This window comes from Armigeres subalbatus, chromosome 2, assembly GCF_024139115.2.
Source record: "Armigeres subalbatus isolate Guangzhou_Male chromosome 2, GZ_Asu_2, whole genome shotgun sequence".
NCBI classification, from domain to species: Eukaryota; Metazoa; Arthropoda; class Insecta; order Diptera; family Culicidae; genus Armigeres; species Armigeres subalbatus.
Genome location: NC_085140.1, coordinates 269,616,519 through 269,632,572, shown reverse-complemented (window position 1 = coordinate 269,632,572; position 16,054 = coordinate 269,616,519). Strand labels below are relative to the sequence as shown.

The 16,054-nt window shown below is 38.5% G+C and overlaps 1 protein-coding gene and 1 non-coding gene across 4 annotated transcripts in view; one reads left to right on the top strand and one right to left on the bottom strand.

The window, feature by feature from the left end:
• LOC134212214 (uncharacterized) overlaps positions 1–16,054 on the top strand; it is a 730,451-nt gene that overhangs the window by 255,782 nt on the left and 458,615 nt on the right. The gene's annotated exons all lie outside the window — the stretch shown is intronic.
• On the bottom strand, positions 8,196–8,453 carry LOC134218681 (small nucleolar RNA snR191). The gene has a single exon (XR_009981442.1). It is a non-coding gene; the product is annotated as a small nucleolar RNA snR191 (small nucleolar RNA).

Below are 16,054 nucleotides of genomic sequence, written 5' to 3'. Positions count from 1 at the left end.
CATTTACGACCGTACTCAGCGGGCAGCGCTCACTGCCCTGACGAGTGCGAGTCACCAAGTTCAAGGCTACCCCTTCCAATGATCGTTTTATGGGGCTTTTGTGCTTTTTTTTACTGGGAAAGCAATACAAACTATTCGAATGGATAGTTTGCTTAGTGGGTGCTTGCGGTTAGAATACTTTGTTGCTTACGCTTCATTCAAACTTATTTTAGTTTTACACGATTATTTTTTTTAGACGTGAATGAAGCTTAATTGATTTACGAGAATCCACCACAGCTATGGAATAAAGCCATTACTTCTTTTAACACATACAACTTTTTCCTCATGAACAGATCCATCGAAGGGTATACAATTATGCTTGCTCTGTTCATACATATAACTATATTTATGGTTCTGCAGAGCCCGCTCCTCACTGTTTTCTATTGTTTTGCGCAATAAGACCCTAATCTTAATTTCAACCAACAACGCACCTGCAATCCACTAAAACGAGCCTACACAAGCTTGGTACCTCGCACATCATCGGTAACAAAAATAAATACGCTTCAAATTAACCAAACAAAAACCGCCATCATCGAATCGTCGTTTTTTTGCCGCAAACTTTGGGAATTTCAATTAGATTCGCTATCCATCACGATCTTTTCTACCGAGCGTACAAAAGTCACAACCAAGAAAAAACGACGATAAACATCTGCCATTTTGATACGCACTTTAAATAATACTTTCCATTCGCCCCTCTATCAGGTGGTTAGACCAGGCGGGCAGCTGCTGCCGCCTTAATCCGTTTAATCATGGTCTTCTTCTTTCAAATGTTTTTGTCATAACATTCCTCATCTGAAATGTTGTCGACTTTCAGCGCGATGGATTTCCTTCGCTCGACTGCGAGTTTTTCAAGTCAATGTTTACATTTTTGCATTCACCAACAATCAGTCGGATTAATTCCTAAATCTTTTTGGTTCGAACTCAGTCTTCTTCAGCACGATCTCGCTTTCTGTCTATACACTTGACCACTGTGCTAAAGATGACACCACAATACATCTCATCTGTATTGCAGCCACTAACTACTAGCTTGGATTAATTTGACCAAATCGTAAAACAATTTTACAACTTTTGTGGGTACGAACCAGTGTAGTAGCAGTCAGTAGCACTCGATGAATACCGCGCGCCATCGGTCATCCATTTCGAAAGGAATTCACCACAAATCCTCTCGAGGTCCATTCTTGCACGGCGCGAGTTACATACCAAATCGGTACGTAAAATTGTGTGCTGATGAACGAAACTGTGGACGGGTCGAATGGCTTCGAATCGGAGTGTGAGCTTTTTATTATTATTTTTTGTTCGGTCTACTCAAATGTTTTGCTCATCACTGACGGCGGTACCGAGGTTTGTAATTGTCGGACTCTCCACCACGTGGTTCATTACATTAATGCGATGCGGCCCGCGTTTGTGGATGTGTATTTCTGGAACAAGTAGGTCACGTGTGTCACACGGCTACCAAAAAATCATAAAATATTAAGTCATCATGCTACCGAGTATTTACCATTGGGGGTAATTAATGTGCCAGCTGTGATGGCGACGGCAGCCGGTCCTTTATTAGGGGGCCCTCTATTTGCGTTTTCGGGGCCGCTGCGTAGTGTGGGTTCGAAGTGAAGTGATAAAAATGTCAGGCTCATTGCACGGCAGGCTTTCTGGGAAAATTAAATGGGCAATACTGTGGTGGTTTCATTTACAATTTTCAACAATCATCGTGACTCAGCAAGTAATAGAACGTATTTTTTGTGTGGTCTTCTCATTCTGGTCTAGGAACTTTTTGGATGAGTAGTTGCTTGATTCATTGCACGGAAAAACATTACGATTCGTGTAATTAGAAACAATAATCATTTGCTTATTAGAATTACAAAGACAGATTTGAAGAAAAAAGTTTAATACGAGAATTGAACTACGATCAATTAAGTAAAATCTGAGAAAGTTACTACTCAGTCGTTCTTGTTTCTTGGGACCAAAGCAGGGTTTGCAGAAATCGCTCTTAATAGATAACTGTTCCGAATCATAACAAGCCATGATAACAAATTCATCAAACTTGTATACAAGTGCAAAAAAACAAAATCGGATAGGCAACCCCACAGAAAAATGGTGACGTGTTGGTAACTGCACAGCCGTGTAGAAAAAGTTGAAATGCATCATCAGAGCCAGTGCTCCCCGCATTTGGAGCTTTCTAAAAGAAATTTATCATGGGGTATAGCCTCCCGAATCAGTTCTCTATCATGACAGCTTGCGAAAAAAGTCTCTCGCGGTATACTACATATCGTGAGAGAGTGAGAGACTTGTTCATTTCCTGTGGAAATTCGAATGAATTTTCTGTGAAAATTTGAATGAATTACCTGTGGAAATTCGAATGAGTTTTCTGTGGGAATTCTTATGAGTTTCTTGTGAAAATTCGAATGAATTTCCTGTGAAAATTCGAATGAATTTCCTGTGGAAATTCGAATGTATTTCCTGTGAAAATTCGATTAAATTTCCTGACGAAATTCGCATGAATTTCCTGTGAAAATTTCGAATGAATTTCCTGTGAAAAATTTGAATCAATTTCCTGTGAAAAATTGGAATGAATTTCTTGTGGAAATGTGAATGAATTTTTTGTGTAAATTCGAATTGATTTCTTGTGGAAATTGGAATGAATTTATTGTGGAAAATTGGAATGAATTTCCTGTGAAAAATTTGAATCAATTTCCTGTGAAAAATTGAAATGAATTTCTTGTGGAAATTCAAATGAATTTCCTGTGGAAATTCGAATGAGTTTTCTGTGGGAATTCGAATGAATTTCCTGTGGAAATGTGAATGAATTTCCTGTGGAAATTCGAATGAATTTCCTGTGGGAATTCGAATGAATTTTTTGTGGAAATTCTAATTAATTTCTTGTGGAAATTCGAATGAATATGTTGTGGAAAATTCGAATGGAAAGTGGAAAGTGAAAATTTGAATGAATTTTCTGAGGAAATTCGAATGAATTTCCTGTGGAAATTCGAATGAATTTCCTGTGGAAATTCGAATGAATTTCTTGTGGAAATTCGAATGAATTTCCTGTGGAAATTCGAATGAATTTCTTGTGGAAATTCGAATGAATTTCCTGTGGAAATTCGAATGAATTTCCTGTGGAAATTCGAATGAATTTCCTGTGAAATTCGAATGAATTTCCTGTGGAATTCGAATGAATTTCCTGTGGAATTGAATGAATTTCCTGTGGAAATTGAATGAATTTCCTGTGGAATTCGAATGAATTTCCTGTGAATTCGAATGAATTTCCTGTGGAAATTGAATGAATTTCCTGTGGAAATTGAATGAATTTCCTGTGGAAATTCGAATGAATTTCCTGTGGAAATTGAATGAATTTCCTGTGGAATTCGAATGAATTTCCTGTGGAATTGAATGAATTTCCTGTGAAATTCGAATGAATTTCCTGTGAAATTGAATGAATTTCCTGTGAAATTGAATGAATTTCCTGTGGAAATTCGAATGAATTTCCTGTGGAAATTCGAATGAATTTCCTGTGGAAATTCGAATGAATTTCCTGTGGAAATTCGAATGAATTTCCTGTGGAAATTCCAATGAATTTCCTGTGGAAATTCCAATGAATTTCCTGTGGAAATTCCAATGAATTTCCTGTGGAAATTCCAATGAATTTCCTGTGGAAATTCCAATGAATTTCCTGTGGAAATTCCAATGAATTTCCTGTGGAAATTCGAATGAATTTCCTGTGGAAATTCGAATGAATTTCCTGTGGAAATTCGAATGTATTTCCTGTGAAAATTCGATTAAATTTCCTGACGAAATTCGCATGAATTTCCTGAGGAAATTCGCATGAATTTCCTGAGGAAATTCGCATGAATTTCCTGAGGAAATTCGCATGAATTTCCTGAGGAAATTCGCATGAATTTCCTGTGAAAAATTTGAATCAATTTCCTGTGAAAAATTGGAATGAATTTCTTGTGGAAATGTGAATTAATTTTTTGTGTAAATTCGAATTGATTTCTTGTGGAAATTCGAATGAATTTATTGTGGAAAATTGGAATGAATTTCCTGTGAAAAATTTGAATCAATTTCCTGTGAAAAATTGGAATGAATTTCTTGTGAAAATGCAAATGAATTTCCTGTGGAAATTCAAATGAGTTTTCTGTGGGAATTCGAATGAATTTCCTGTGGAAATGTGAATGAATTTCCTGTGGAAATTCGAATGAATTTCCTGTGGGAATTCGAATGAATTTCCTATAAAAATTAGAATGAACTTTTTGTCGAAATTCTAATTAATTTCTTGTGGTAATTCGAATGAATATATTGTGGAAAATTCGAATGGAAAGTGAAAAGTGGAAATTCGAATGAATTTCTTGTGGAAATTCGAATGAATTTCTTGTCGAAATTCGAATGAATTTCTTGTGGAAATTCGAATGAATTTTCTGAGGAAATTCGAATGAATTTTCTGAGGAAATTCGAATGAATTTCCTGTGGAAATTCGAATGAATTATCTGTGGAAATTCGAATGAATTTCCTGTGGAAATTCGAATGAATTTCCTGTGGAAATTCGAATGAATTTCCTGTGAAAAATTGGAATGAATTTCCTGTGAAATATTAAAATGAATTTCCTGTGGAAATTCGAATGAGTTTTTGTGGGAATGCGATTGAGTTTATTGTGGAAATTCGAATGAGTTTCCTGTGGAAATACGAATGAATGTCCTGTAGAAATTCGAATGAATTCACTGTGGAAAATTGTAATAAATTTCCTATGGAAATTCGAATGAGTTTTATGTGGGAATTCGAATGAGTTTCCTGTGGAAATTGGAATGAATTTCCTGTGGAAATTGGAATGAATTTCCTGTGGAAATTCGAATGAATTCCCTGTGGAAATTCTAATGAATTCTCTGTGGAAATTCTAATGAATTTCCTGTGGAAATTCTAATGAATTTCCTGTGGAAATTCGAATGAATTTCCTGTGGAGATTCGAATTTATTACCTGTGGAAATTCGAATGAATTTCCTGCGAAAATTCGAATGAATTTGCTATGGAAATTCGAATGAATTTCCTGTGGAAATTCAAATGAATTTCCTGTGAAAATTCGAATGAATTTCCTGTGGAAATTCGAATGAATTTCCTGTGGAAATTCGAATGAATTTCCTGTGGAATTTCGAATGAATTTTCTGTGGAAATTCAAATGTATTTCCTGTTGAAATTCGAATGAGCCTCCTGTGGAAATTCGAATGAGTTTTCTGTGGGAATTCGAATGGATTTCCTGTGAAATTTCGAATGAATTTTCCGTGGCAATTCAAATGAATTTCCTGTAGAAATTCGAATGAACTTCCTGTGGAAATTCGAATGAGTTTCCTGAAGAATTTCGAATGAATTTTCATGTGGAAATTTGAATGAATTTCCTGTGGAAATTCGAATGAATATCTGTGGAAACTCGAATGTATTTCCTGTGAAAATTCGAATGAGCTTTCTGTGGAAATTCGAATAAGTTTTCTGTGGAATTTTGAATGAACTTTCTGTGGAAATTCGAATGAATTTCCTGTGGAAATTCGAATGAATTTCCTGTGGATATTGGAATGAATTTCCTGTGGAAATTGGAATGAATTTCCTGTGGAAGTTGGAATGAATTTCTTTTGGAAATTGGAATGAATTTTCTTAGAAAATTGGAATGAATTTTCTTAGAAAATTGAAATGAATTTCCTTCCGTGGGGAATACATTTTAATTGTCACTGAAAATTCATTTGATTTTTCATAGGAAAATGCTTCAATAATCCATTGTATTATTGTATTTATCCACATTATCGAAGTAGAGAAGGATTTTTGCCGATATCTCAAGACATTTGCCTGTGTACATTTTAAAATTTCGAAATAATTTGTTGCTTTCTGATTATTTTCATTATTCGAGCAGATTTTTACCAATAAAGATTTCAAAGATATATTTATCTGGAACCCTGAAGGTTTTATTCATATTCATTTAACCGAGAATTCATTATATCAGTACTGGTTTGATGATTAATCTGAATTGAAGGTCAGTCTCTATCTCAGCTCCACCGTTTGACATTTCAGCCTACAGCTCGATAAATATTATTTACAGACTGCATACCAAATTGGAGTTACGCACACCGGTTAAATAACAGCCCTAATTTATCACCTTCCGAGTATGCTCCACCTTCGCCAAAATTGACCACCCGATAAGAGCCTCTCAATTTGCTTCATTATCTGCTATCGCTAATAAATTAGCGCCGAAAATAGCACCACATAAACTCTTCGTCGTCTGCCGGAAGGGACGACGAACGACGACGCACAGCACATCCCAACGGGCGTGAAACGAACGAACGGACCAACGAAAAAAAAAATCGTGGAAAATTTCATTCGATATGGGACCATCGCCATGATACTAACGCCCGCGCCGTGCCCATGCCCAAACACCGGACGACGCAGTCAAAGTTCGGTTCAAGTTCAGAACTCATTGTGGCACTCCCTCTACGCCTCCGTCATCTATCCTGAATGGCAAAGGTCACATTTCGGAAAGTTGTTGATCTCCTGTGACACATGCTCGAGATGCATATGTATGTAGGGTGATTGTTCTTGGGTTTTGTCATCGAAAAAAAACATCCCAACCTTATTTATTTTATAGAACGGAATAAGATTCATCAAAAGAAATTATAATTTGAGTTGACTATTTTCTGTACAGGTTCTAAGAACGAATTCAGTACATTAATTCAAGAATCTTATATAATCATGTTCGATAAAAGGGAAAGTCCCCCTAAGGAGGCATCGTGCATAAAGTTCAGCATTGATTAGAAGTCAAGTCCTGCCCTGTGGAGAGCGAAAAAAAAGAACGATACAAAACTGTTCAAGCCGTGTGTCGTAAAACCACCAACGCCAGCTTTACGTGGCGCTGTTATCGTCCTGTTACGAACCTACATTCCGATGCAGGGCACCTATTATAGGTGGTAAAATGAAAGTGCGTAAGCTATACAAATAGAATTTTCCACTTTTCTTCGTGTTCTGCTTTCGATCGTGGATCCGTTACCAAAAGAAGCGATAGCATTATTTTTGGATTCGCTGCTGGCTGTTTCGGCCGTACGTACGTCGAAGTTTGCCTGTGGGGCCCGAATTTACGTCGACGCCTACGTGGCTGGGGACACGTGTGCGACACCACCACGTACCGTTCTCGGGAACCGCACTCGTACACATGATGGCTGCACAGAACGGGAAGGGTACCCCGAAAATGTGTAATTCATTTCCGGATAGACGTGGCGGTATCTGCGTGGAAGTAATTTCGAAACGGGACCCATTAATCTCAGCGCGTCGAAAAAGGTTCTGTCACCATTAGTCAACCGGTGGAAAATTGATTGTTCGCGAGAGGGGGATGCAGGAGGATGAAGGTTCTTCTGTGGAGCTACGGGTCGTGCTCTACAGATGTTTATTCATCGGTTGGGTTATTGACCTTGAATTAATTGCCTTTCTGTTGAGCGAAGATGGTGGCTGCGATATGGGTTTCACTGATTTAAATTAAGTGTTGCGTGAAAGAGATGCGAGTAACGGTTGCCGAATAAATTCAACACAATCGTAGGAATAAAAATACTTTATTGCGAACTCCGAGCATATTCAATAGACGAACATTTGTCTCTTAAAGGCGAGTTGTCAGATATATGTTTTCCAAAGTATGCTCTCTAATAACAAAAACATATCAAAGTTTTGCAAAAATATATAAATTAAATAAAAAAAATTAAACCTTCCGATTCGCGTAGTTTACATTTATATAGTTTATATATTACCAAGAATTTTTTTTGACAAATAATTTTGAAATTCGAAGGAATTTCCCGAGGAAATTTAAAGGAATTTTCCGATGAAATTCAAAGGAAAGGAATTTCGAGGAATTTCGGAATTCGAAAGAATTTCCCTTCGGAAATTCGAAGGAATTTCCCTTCGGAAATTCGAAGGAATTTCCCTTCGGAAATTCGAAAGAATTTCCCTTCGGAAATTCGAAAGAATTTCCCTTCGGAAATTCGAAGGAATTTCCCTTCGGAAATTCGAAGGAATTTCCCTTCGGAAATTCGAAGGAATTTCCCTTCGAAAATTCGAAGGAATTTCCCTTCGGAAATTCGAAGGAATTTCCCTTCGGAATTTCGAAGGAATTTCCTTCGAAATTGAAGGAATTTCCTTCGGAAATTCGAAGGAATTTCCTTCGAAATTGAAGAATTTCCTTCGAAATTCGAAGAATTTCCTTCGAAATTCGAAGAATTTCCTTCGAAAATTCGAAGGAATTTCCTTCGAAATTCGAAGGAATTTCCTTCGAAATTCGAAGGAATTTCCTTCGAAATTCGAAGGAATTTCCTTCGAAATTCGAAGGAATTTCCTTCGAAATTCGAAGCAATTTCCTTCGAAATTGAAGGAATTTCCTTCGGAAATTCGAAGGAATTTCCTTCGGAAATTCGAAGGAATTTCCCTTCGAAATTCGAAGGAATTTCCTTCGAAATTCGAAGGAATTTCCTTCGGAAATTCGAAGGAATTTCCTTCAAAATTCAAAGGAATTTCCTTTGGAAATTGAAGGAATTTTCCTTCGGAAATTCAAAGGAATTTCCTTCGAATTCGAAGGAATTTCCTTCGAAATTCGTAGAATTTCCTTCGAAATTCGTAGGAATTTCCTTCGAAATTAGTAGGAATTTCCTTCGAAATTCGAAGGAATTTCCTTCGAATTCGAAGGAATTTCCTTCGAAATTGCAGGAATTTCTCTTCGGAAATTCGAAGGAATTTCCTTCGAAATTCGAAGGAATTTCCTTCGGAAATTCGAAGGAATTTCCTTCGAAATTCGAAGGAATTTCCTTCGAAATTGAAGGAATTTCCGTTCGAAATTCGAAGGAATTTCCTTCGGAAATTCGAAGGAATTTCCTTCGGAAATTGAAGGAATTTCCTTCGAAATTGAAGGAATTTCCTTCGAAATTCGAAGGAATTTCCTTCGAAATTCGAAGGAATTTCCTTCGAAATTCGAAGGAATTTCCTTCGAAATTCGAAGGAATTTCTTCGAAATTCGAAGGAATTTCCCTTCGGAAATTCGAAGGAATTTCCCTTCGGAAATTCGAAGCAATTTCCCTTCGGAAATTCGAAGCAATTTCCCTTCGGAAATTCGAAGCAATTTCCCTTCGGAAATTCGAAGCAATTTCCCTTCGGAAATTCGAAGGAATTTCGCTTCGGAAATTCGAAGGAATTTCGCTTCGGAAATTCGAAGGAATTTCGCTTCGGAAATTCGAAAGAATTTCCCTTCGGAAATTCGAAGGAATTTCCCTTCGGAAATTCGAAGGAATTTCCCTTCGGAAATTCGAAGGAATTTCCCTTCGGAAATTCGAATGAATTTCCCGAGGAGATTCGAATTAATTTTTCGAGGAAATTCGAATTAATTTCCCGAGGAAATTCGAATTAATTTCCCGAGGAAATTTGAATGAATTTCCCGAGGAAATTTGAATGAATTTCCCGAGGAAATTCGAAGGAATTTCCCGAGGAAATTCGAATGAATTTCTCCACGAAATGCGAATGAACTTCCCGAGGGTTCACTCACTTCGACAGTAGATGGGAGAGACTAGACTCGGTGGCTGCCCCATAGAAAAATCCAAGATGGCTGAATCATGAAATTGGCATACTGCTACACCTGTTTGTATTCACCTTGAATTTCTCGAGGAAATTCGAATGAATTTCTCGAGGAAATTCGAATGAATTTCCCGATGAAATTCGAATGAATTTCCCGATGAAATTCGTATGAATTTTCCGATGAATTTCAAATGAATTTCCCGAGGAAATTCGAATGAATTTCTCGAGGAAATTCGAATGAATTTTCCGAGGAAATTCGAATGAATTTCCCCAGCAAATACGAATGAATTTCCCGAGAAAATTCGAATGAATTTCCCGCGGAAATTCGATCGAACTTATGAATATCCCAAGGAAATTCGAATGAATTTCCCGAGGAAATTCGAATGAAATTCCCGAGAAAATTCGAAAGAATTTCCCGAGGAAATTCGGCTGAATTTCCCTAGGAAATTCGAATGAATTTCCCGAGGAATTTCCCGAGGAATTTCGAAGGAATTTCCCGAGGAATTTCGAATGAATTTCCCGAAGAATTTCGAATGAATTTCCTGCGGAAATTCAATCGAACTTATTAATATCCCGAGGAAATTCGAATGAATTTCCCGGCTAAATCCGAATTAATTTCCCGATGAAATTCGAATGAATTTCACGATGAAATTCGAATGAATTTCTCGAAGAAATTCTAATGAATTTTCCGAGGAAATTCGAATGAATTTCCCGAGGAAATTCGAATCAATTTCCCGAGGAAATTCGAGTGAATTTCCCGAGGAAATTCGAATTAATTTTCCGAGGAAATTCGAATGAATTTCTCGAGGAAATTCGAATGAATTTCTCGAGGAAATTCGAATGAATTTCCCGAGGAAATTCGAATGAATTTCCCGAGCAAATTCGAATGAATTTCCCGAGCAAATTCGAATGAATTTCCCGAGCAAATTCGAATGAATTTCCCGAGCAAATTCGAATGAATTTCCCGAGCAAATTCGAATGAATTTCCCGAGCAAATTCGAATGAATTTCCCGAGGAAATTCAAATGAATTTTTCGAGGAAATTCGAATGAATTTTTCGAGGAAATTCGAATGAATTTTTCGAGGAAATTCGAATGAATTTTTCGAGGAAATTCGAATGAATTTTTCGAGGAAATTCGAATGAATTTTTCGAGGAAATTCGAATGAATTTCCCGAGGAAATTCGAATGAATTTCCCGAGGAAATTCGAATAAATTTCCCGAGGAAATTCGAATGAATTTCCCGAGGAAATTCGAATGAATTTCCCGAGGAAATTCGAATGAATTTCCCGAGGAAATGCGAATGAATTTCACGAGGAAATTCGAATAAATTTCTTGAGGAAACTCGAATGAATTTCCCGAGGAAACTTGAATGAATTTCCCGAGGAAATTCTAATGAATTTCCCGAGGAAATTCTAATGAATTTCCCGAGGAAATTCTAATGAATTTCCCGAGGAAATTCTAATGAATTTCCCGAGGAAATTCTAATGAATTTCCCGAGAAAATTCTAATGAATTTCCTGAGGAAATTCGAATGAATTTTTTGAGCAAATTCGAATGAATTTCCCGAGGAAATACGAAAGAATTTTCCGAAGAAATTCGAAAAAAATTTCAGAGGAAATTCGAAATAATTTTCCGAAGAAATTCGAAAGAATTTTCCGAGGAAATTCGAAATAATTTTCCGAGGAAATTCGAAATAATTTTCCGAGGAAATTCGAAATAATTTTCCGAGGAAATTCTTTAGAATTTCTCGAGGAAATTCGAATTAATTTCTAGAGGAAATTCGAAGGAATTTCCCGAGGAAATTCGAATGAATTTCTAGAGGAAATTCGAAGGAATTTCCCGAGGAATCTCGAATGAATTTCCAGAAGAATTTCGAATGAATTTCCCGCGGAAATTCGATCGAACTCATGAATACCCCGATGAAATTCGAATGAATTTCCCGATGAAATTCGAATGAATTTCCCGAGAAAATTCGAATGAATTTCCCGAGGAAATTCAGCTGAATTTCCCGAGGAATTTCTCGAGGAAATTCGAAGGAATTTCCCGAGGAATTTCTCGAGGAAATTCGAAGGAATTTTGAATGAGTTTCCCTTAGAATTTCGAATGAATTTCCCGATTAAATCCGAATGAATTTCCCGATGAAATTCGAATGAATCTCCCGAAGTAATTCGAATGAATCCCGAGGAAATTCGAATGAATTTCCCGAGGAAATTCGAATGTATTTCCCGAGGAAATTCGAATGTATTTCCCGAGGAAATTCGATTAAACGTGTTTGTATTGTTTATATTGGACCCCGACGAATCGCGCGATCATAGAAACGTTTGGTTCTGCTTTGTACGGGTGAGTAAATTAATTTGAAAATAATACTCGCAATATTGTTGTTTGAAATACTCTGATGGTCACATCATTTATCAGACCCAACGATATCTATCCATTAAAAATGTTCTTTCCTGTGATTTTTGTGGAGACGTAGAGATGAACACGTTCTCTAAATAGCCGAAGTCACCTACTTATGGTCCTTAGTTATTCCTAACCGACTGTGAGGACGTGCCGGCGCCCTTATTGATCTTTGTGTTTATTGAGTTACTGAAACTTGCACAGTGAGAATGATGGACTCATCTCTGTCAGCCGTTCAGTTGGTTTGGCTTTTTCACTGATTCTGGTCAATCACGGCAGTAGCAACCATAGTGGGGCGCATATATGGAATAACGCAAGCTTCATCCAATCAAGTGAGATCAAGAGTTTTTTCGAATCGTTTTGGGATCCAAATCAACTGTGCAAAATATGGACTCGATTAGTTGCATCCTCGCTTTCCGCATCGCGTTTTTAATTTATATGGGAATTAGTATTGGAAACGTACATTTTTACATTTTTGCTCTTAGTGGCTTCAAGCGAGGAAGCAACCAATCGGGCCCAAATTCTGCACAGTTGTTTGGGCCCCAAACGGTTACAAAAAACCACTCTAATGTACAGTCAGTCGAATCTGAGCCAAGTTAAGCCCACTAAGCGGAGCATTCTTTAATTGATGAAATAAACTCACCCACCACAGGCGCAGTATTTTCGGGCGGCCTGGTGTTCACCTCCGATATGCCACATTGTATCTATTTGTAAATAACACTTGCCATCAAGTTTTTAGAACATAAAACCAATAATGGATGCTTTTCGTAAACTTCATTTCAGCGTGACAGACAGCGCATGAAAATGACATAGGATAACTATGCCTTCGAGTCGGAAGTTCCGACGGCAGTAAACAAACCCTTTTTAAGTGAAATTTTGTCACATTTTTGTTTCAAATGACAGCATTTGGCTACTTATGACGCCATTACAGCTGGCAACAACATTCAACCGACTCGAAATATTCTAAGTGTTTTATTTTCATTGAAACCCATCTTACGTCCATTGCCGAAACCCAAATTTGAGCAACTGTCAGCTCTGGTGACACTTTCCACCGGCCCCTAAGAATAACTGTCAAACCACCACCTGTCCTTCTAATTTCACTAAAAGCTACTCAGGTAGTCATCCAATTATGTCGCACGGCAACTAATTTGACCCCCATATTCCACCGTCCCGGATACCGCGATCCAGTTTCCCGCCAGCAGACACCGAGACGCACAAGTCCTCGCAAATGCGATGTTCTGCTGCCGTGACAGAGTTCATCAAGCTACCCCGTTGACAACGCATCCAGCATCCGCGACGGAGCATAGAATATAAGACCGACCGATCGGCTGCTGGCTGCTGCTTTGCAATTTGTTGTCAGCTAGCCAACTTTGGGGGAAAACATTTTCCGCAACGCCAACGTTCTCCGTCGTTGCTGTTGCTGCTGAGCTGCTGCTATGCTTCATCGCCAGTCTTTTTCTCCTTCTGGTGCGCGAGCGGTGTTAAATTGGAGCACGTTTCACATCATAATCATTGCGCATAATATCATTTTTGTTACCACACACACTCTGGTACTACCCACTGACAGTATGGGGTATGGCGCACGAAAACGATGTTCATAAAAACCGAAATATGAGTGCGGGTATCCTCCTTCTCTTGCTTCATATTTCCGTCGGGGATGTCCTTCTATGCACATCGTGTTGGCTCGTTTCGTGTTAGGGAAATTTCCGCCAAACAATGACGGGATGGGTCGGGTCAGGGGTTTCTCATCCGCGCCACCCCGTGCTTCTCTGTTGCCGTAGACGATAGGTTTTCGCTAATGAAATTGAACACTTTATAGTTTGCGACTAGATTTTTTGTTCATAGAAGAGAGCGTCAGGGAAGCGTGGAGGATGCTAAATCTGACGTAACGAAATGTCTTGCGTAATATCGAGGCTTCAACTGACGCGAAGGAACTGAGATACTCCAAGAAGTAATGCAAAATGTCTTTTCTGAAATAGTAAATGTAAAATACAAACATGGAAAAATAATGCGTAATGAAGAAGTAAACAAAACATCAAACATGGTTTTCTCAGTCAAAAAACCTGTAAACACACAAATTTAGTCTGTTCCATATCCCCCAGAGACAGCATACCCAACATAGTCAATGGCAATCCTGCCGTAGCCACCGGCATCATATTTGCGTCACTTTTGCATGCTTCTATACTCGCGCGTATGACCCCCGCCTTTTCGGGGAACGGAACACGACTGCCTGTGCGCTCGCTCCCCCGTACTACAAGTTTATAATTTCGTCTCAGCTCCGCCGTTACCGCGCGCCATGTGAGCCTCTGAGAGCCGGACAGCTTCTGGCGTATCTTCCACTGAAGAATGTCTCCCTTTTCTTAGCATGTTTTAGCTGCCGTTGTTGTTGTTTTTGTTGTTATGATGCGACACGAAAATTCCAAACACGAACTGCGCTCGGAATTAATAAAACATTTGGCTGCTGCGGCTGTTATGTTCCGCTCCCCTGAAGGAGAATGGCGTTTCTTACGGGCTCTTGTTCGGTTCGGTTTTTCGGGGGGATGGGCGCCCGATGATCTATTTATGGTGCACATTTTACGGTACGTTGTGTCGATTCTTTTTTATCGACAAGCCAGAAAGTTCGGATCTATGAGTGAACGTTATTTTTGCGCATAATAATTTTTCACCAAATTTAGCGGGCTTAATAAAAATTAATGTTCATGTTTCTATTCTGTTGAGCATTTCCGCATTAATTTATTTGAAATTATGAAACGGAATCACTCTTTCAACACCTTTGAAATAAAGTAATGCGTATTTTGCCAACTCAGTAAACGAAATGTCTGGCCAGTTGTTTTTGGAATAATATGTTCTCAGTCGATTCAATGATTTAAACATTAACTTAATTAATTTATAACACCTGAATTGTTGGTACGAACATCTAATCTACCTCGTAATTTTAAGTCTGTGCATTTGGGTTCTTTTATGACTCCAGGGATTTTTTTTTTTTTTGCACCATCTTTAAATACGTAATAGTTGATTGATTACTTGCTAATGTAATGTTCGTCTAATTTGCCGATCGATTCAAGATAAAGTGTCAAATCAATACTGTCCATCCCCCGGCAAACATCATCTCTTATTCAGGGCAACTGATTCCTTAGAACGAACAACACCAATCTGACCGAAGACCTTCCGAAGAAACGACCGTCCGACATCGGACGGACTGACCGACTCTCGTTCTGATGTAGTGATTTGTAATGTTGATTTATTCCGTAGATAGATCCGCCGCTTCCAATTGAGTAGTCCTATCGTATAATTTGTCGTCGTTCCGTGGCTAGGCATTAGTTATTTATAGCGAAAAATCAGCAACGCCCTCGATTACATTCGAACCATACGACGACACCGCCAACAAAGTGAACACCACCGTGCGGTGGTGTCGGGTTCAATTTTTTTGTCAAGTTTTTGCCTCGGCCAATCATCGCACACCCGCGCGTTACACTTTCTTTTCCATTTGCACAATTTTGCCACTTTGTTCACGTTACTTCTCATTATCTTTACGACGGACGTCGTCGTCGTCGTCATAGTCGATTGAGCTCGCGTGCCGCCAGCCGGTCGACCGAAACCCTGAAGGAGCAGCACTTCTCTAAAGTGTAAGTAAAAGACGTAAATGTGCGCTTACTGAGTTCGATTTACTTCGTTCGCTGTTGGTTGGCTCGAGGAAGGAAGTTTTCCTTTTCTGTATCATTAGTCTAAAACTGAAGTTCCTGCGCTTGTTCAGTGGTTTGCTTCTTCGTTAGATGCCGAAAAAACATAAGTAGGATGCAAAGCAATGACGACGATAGAGCGCGATTTACATACAAATCAGATGAATAGCAATTGCTGATGGCATGGTACTGCTATTTTTTCGAGTGTATTTTTTTGCTCATCGGAGAATTTTGGCGGACGCGATTATTTGTTTCTTGGAAAGTAGAATTATTCTGTTGGAAAATCAGAAAACCAACTGATGGACAATGTTCGTTTATTTATTTATTGTTAGGGAACGGATGATGTGGTCTGCCGGAAGGCTCATAAAGGAG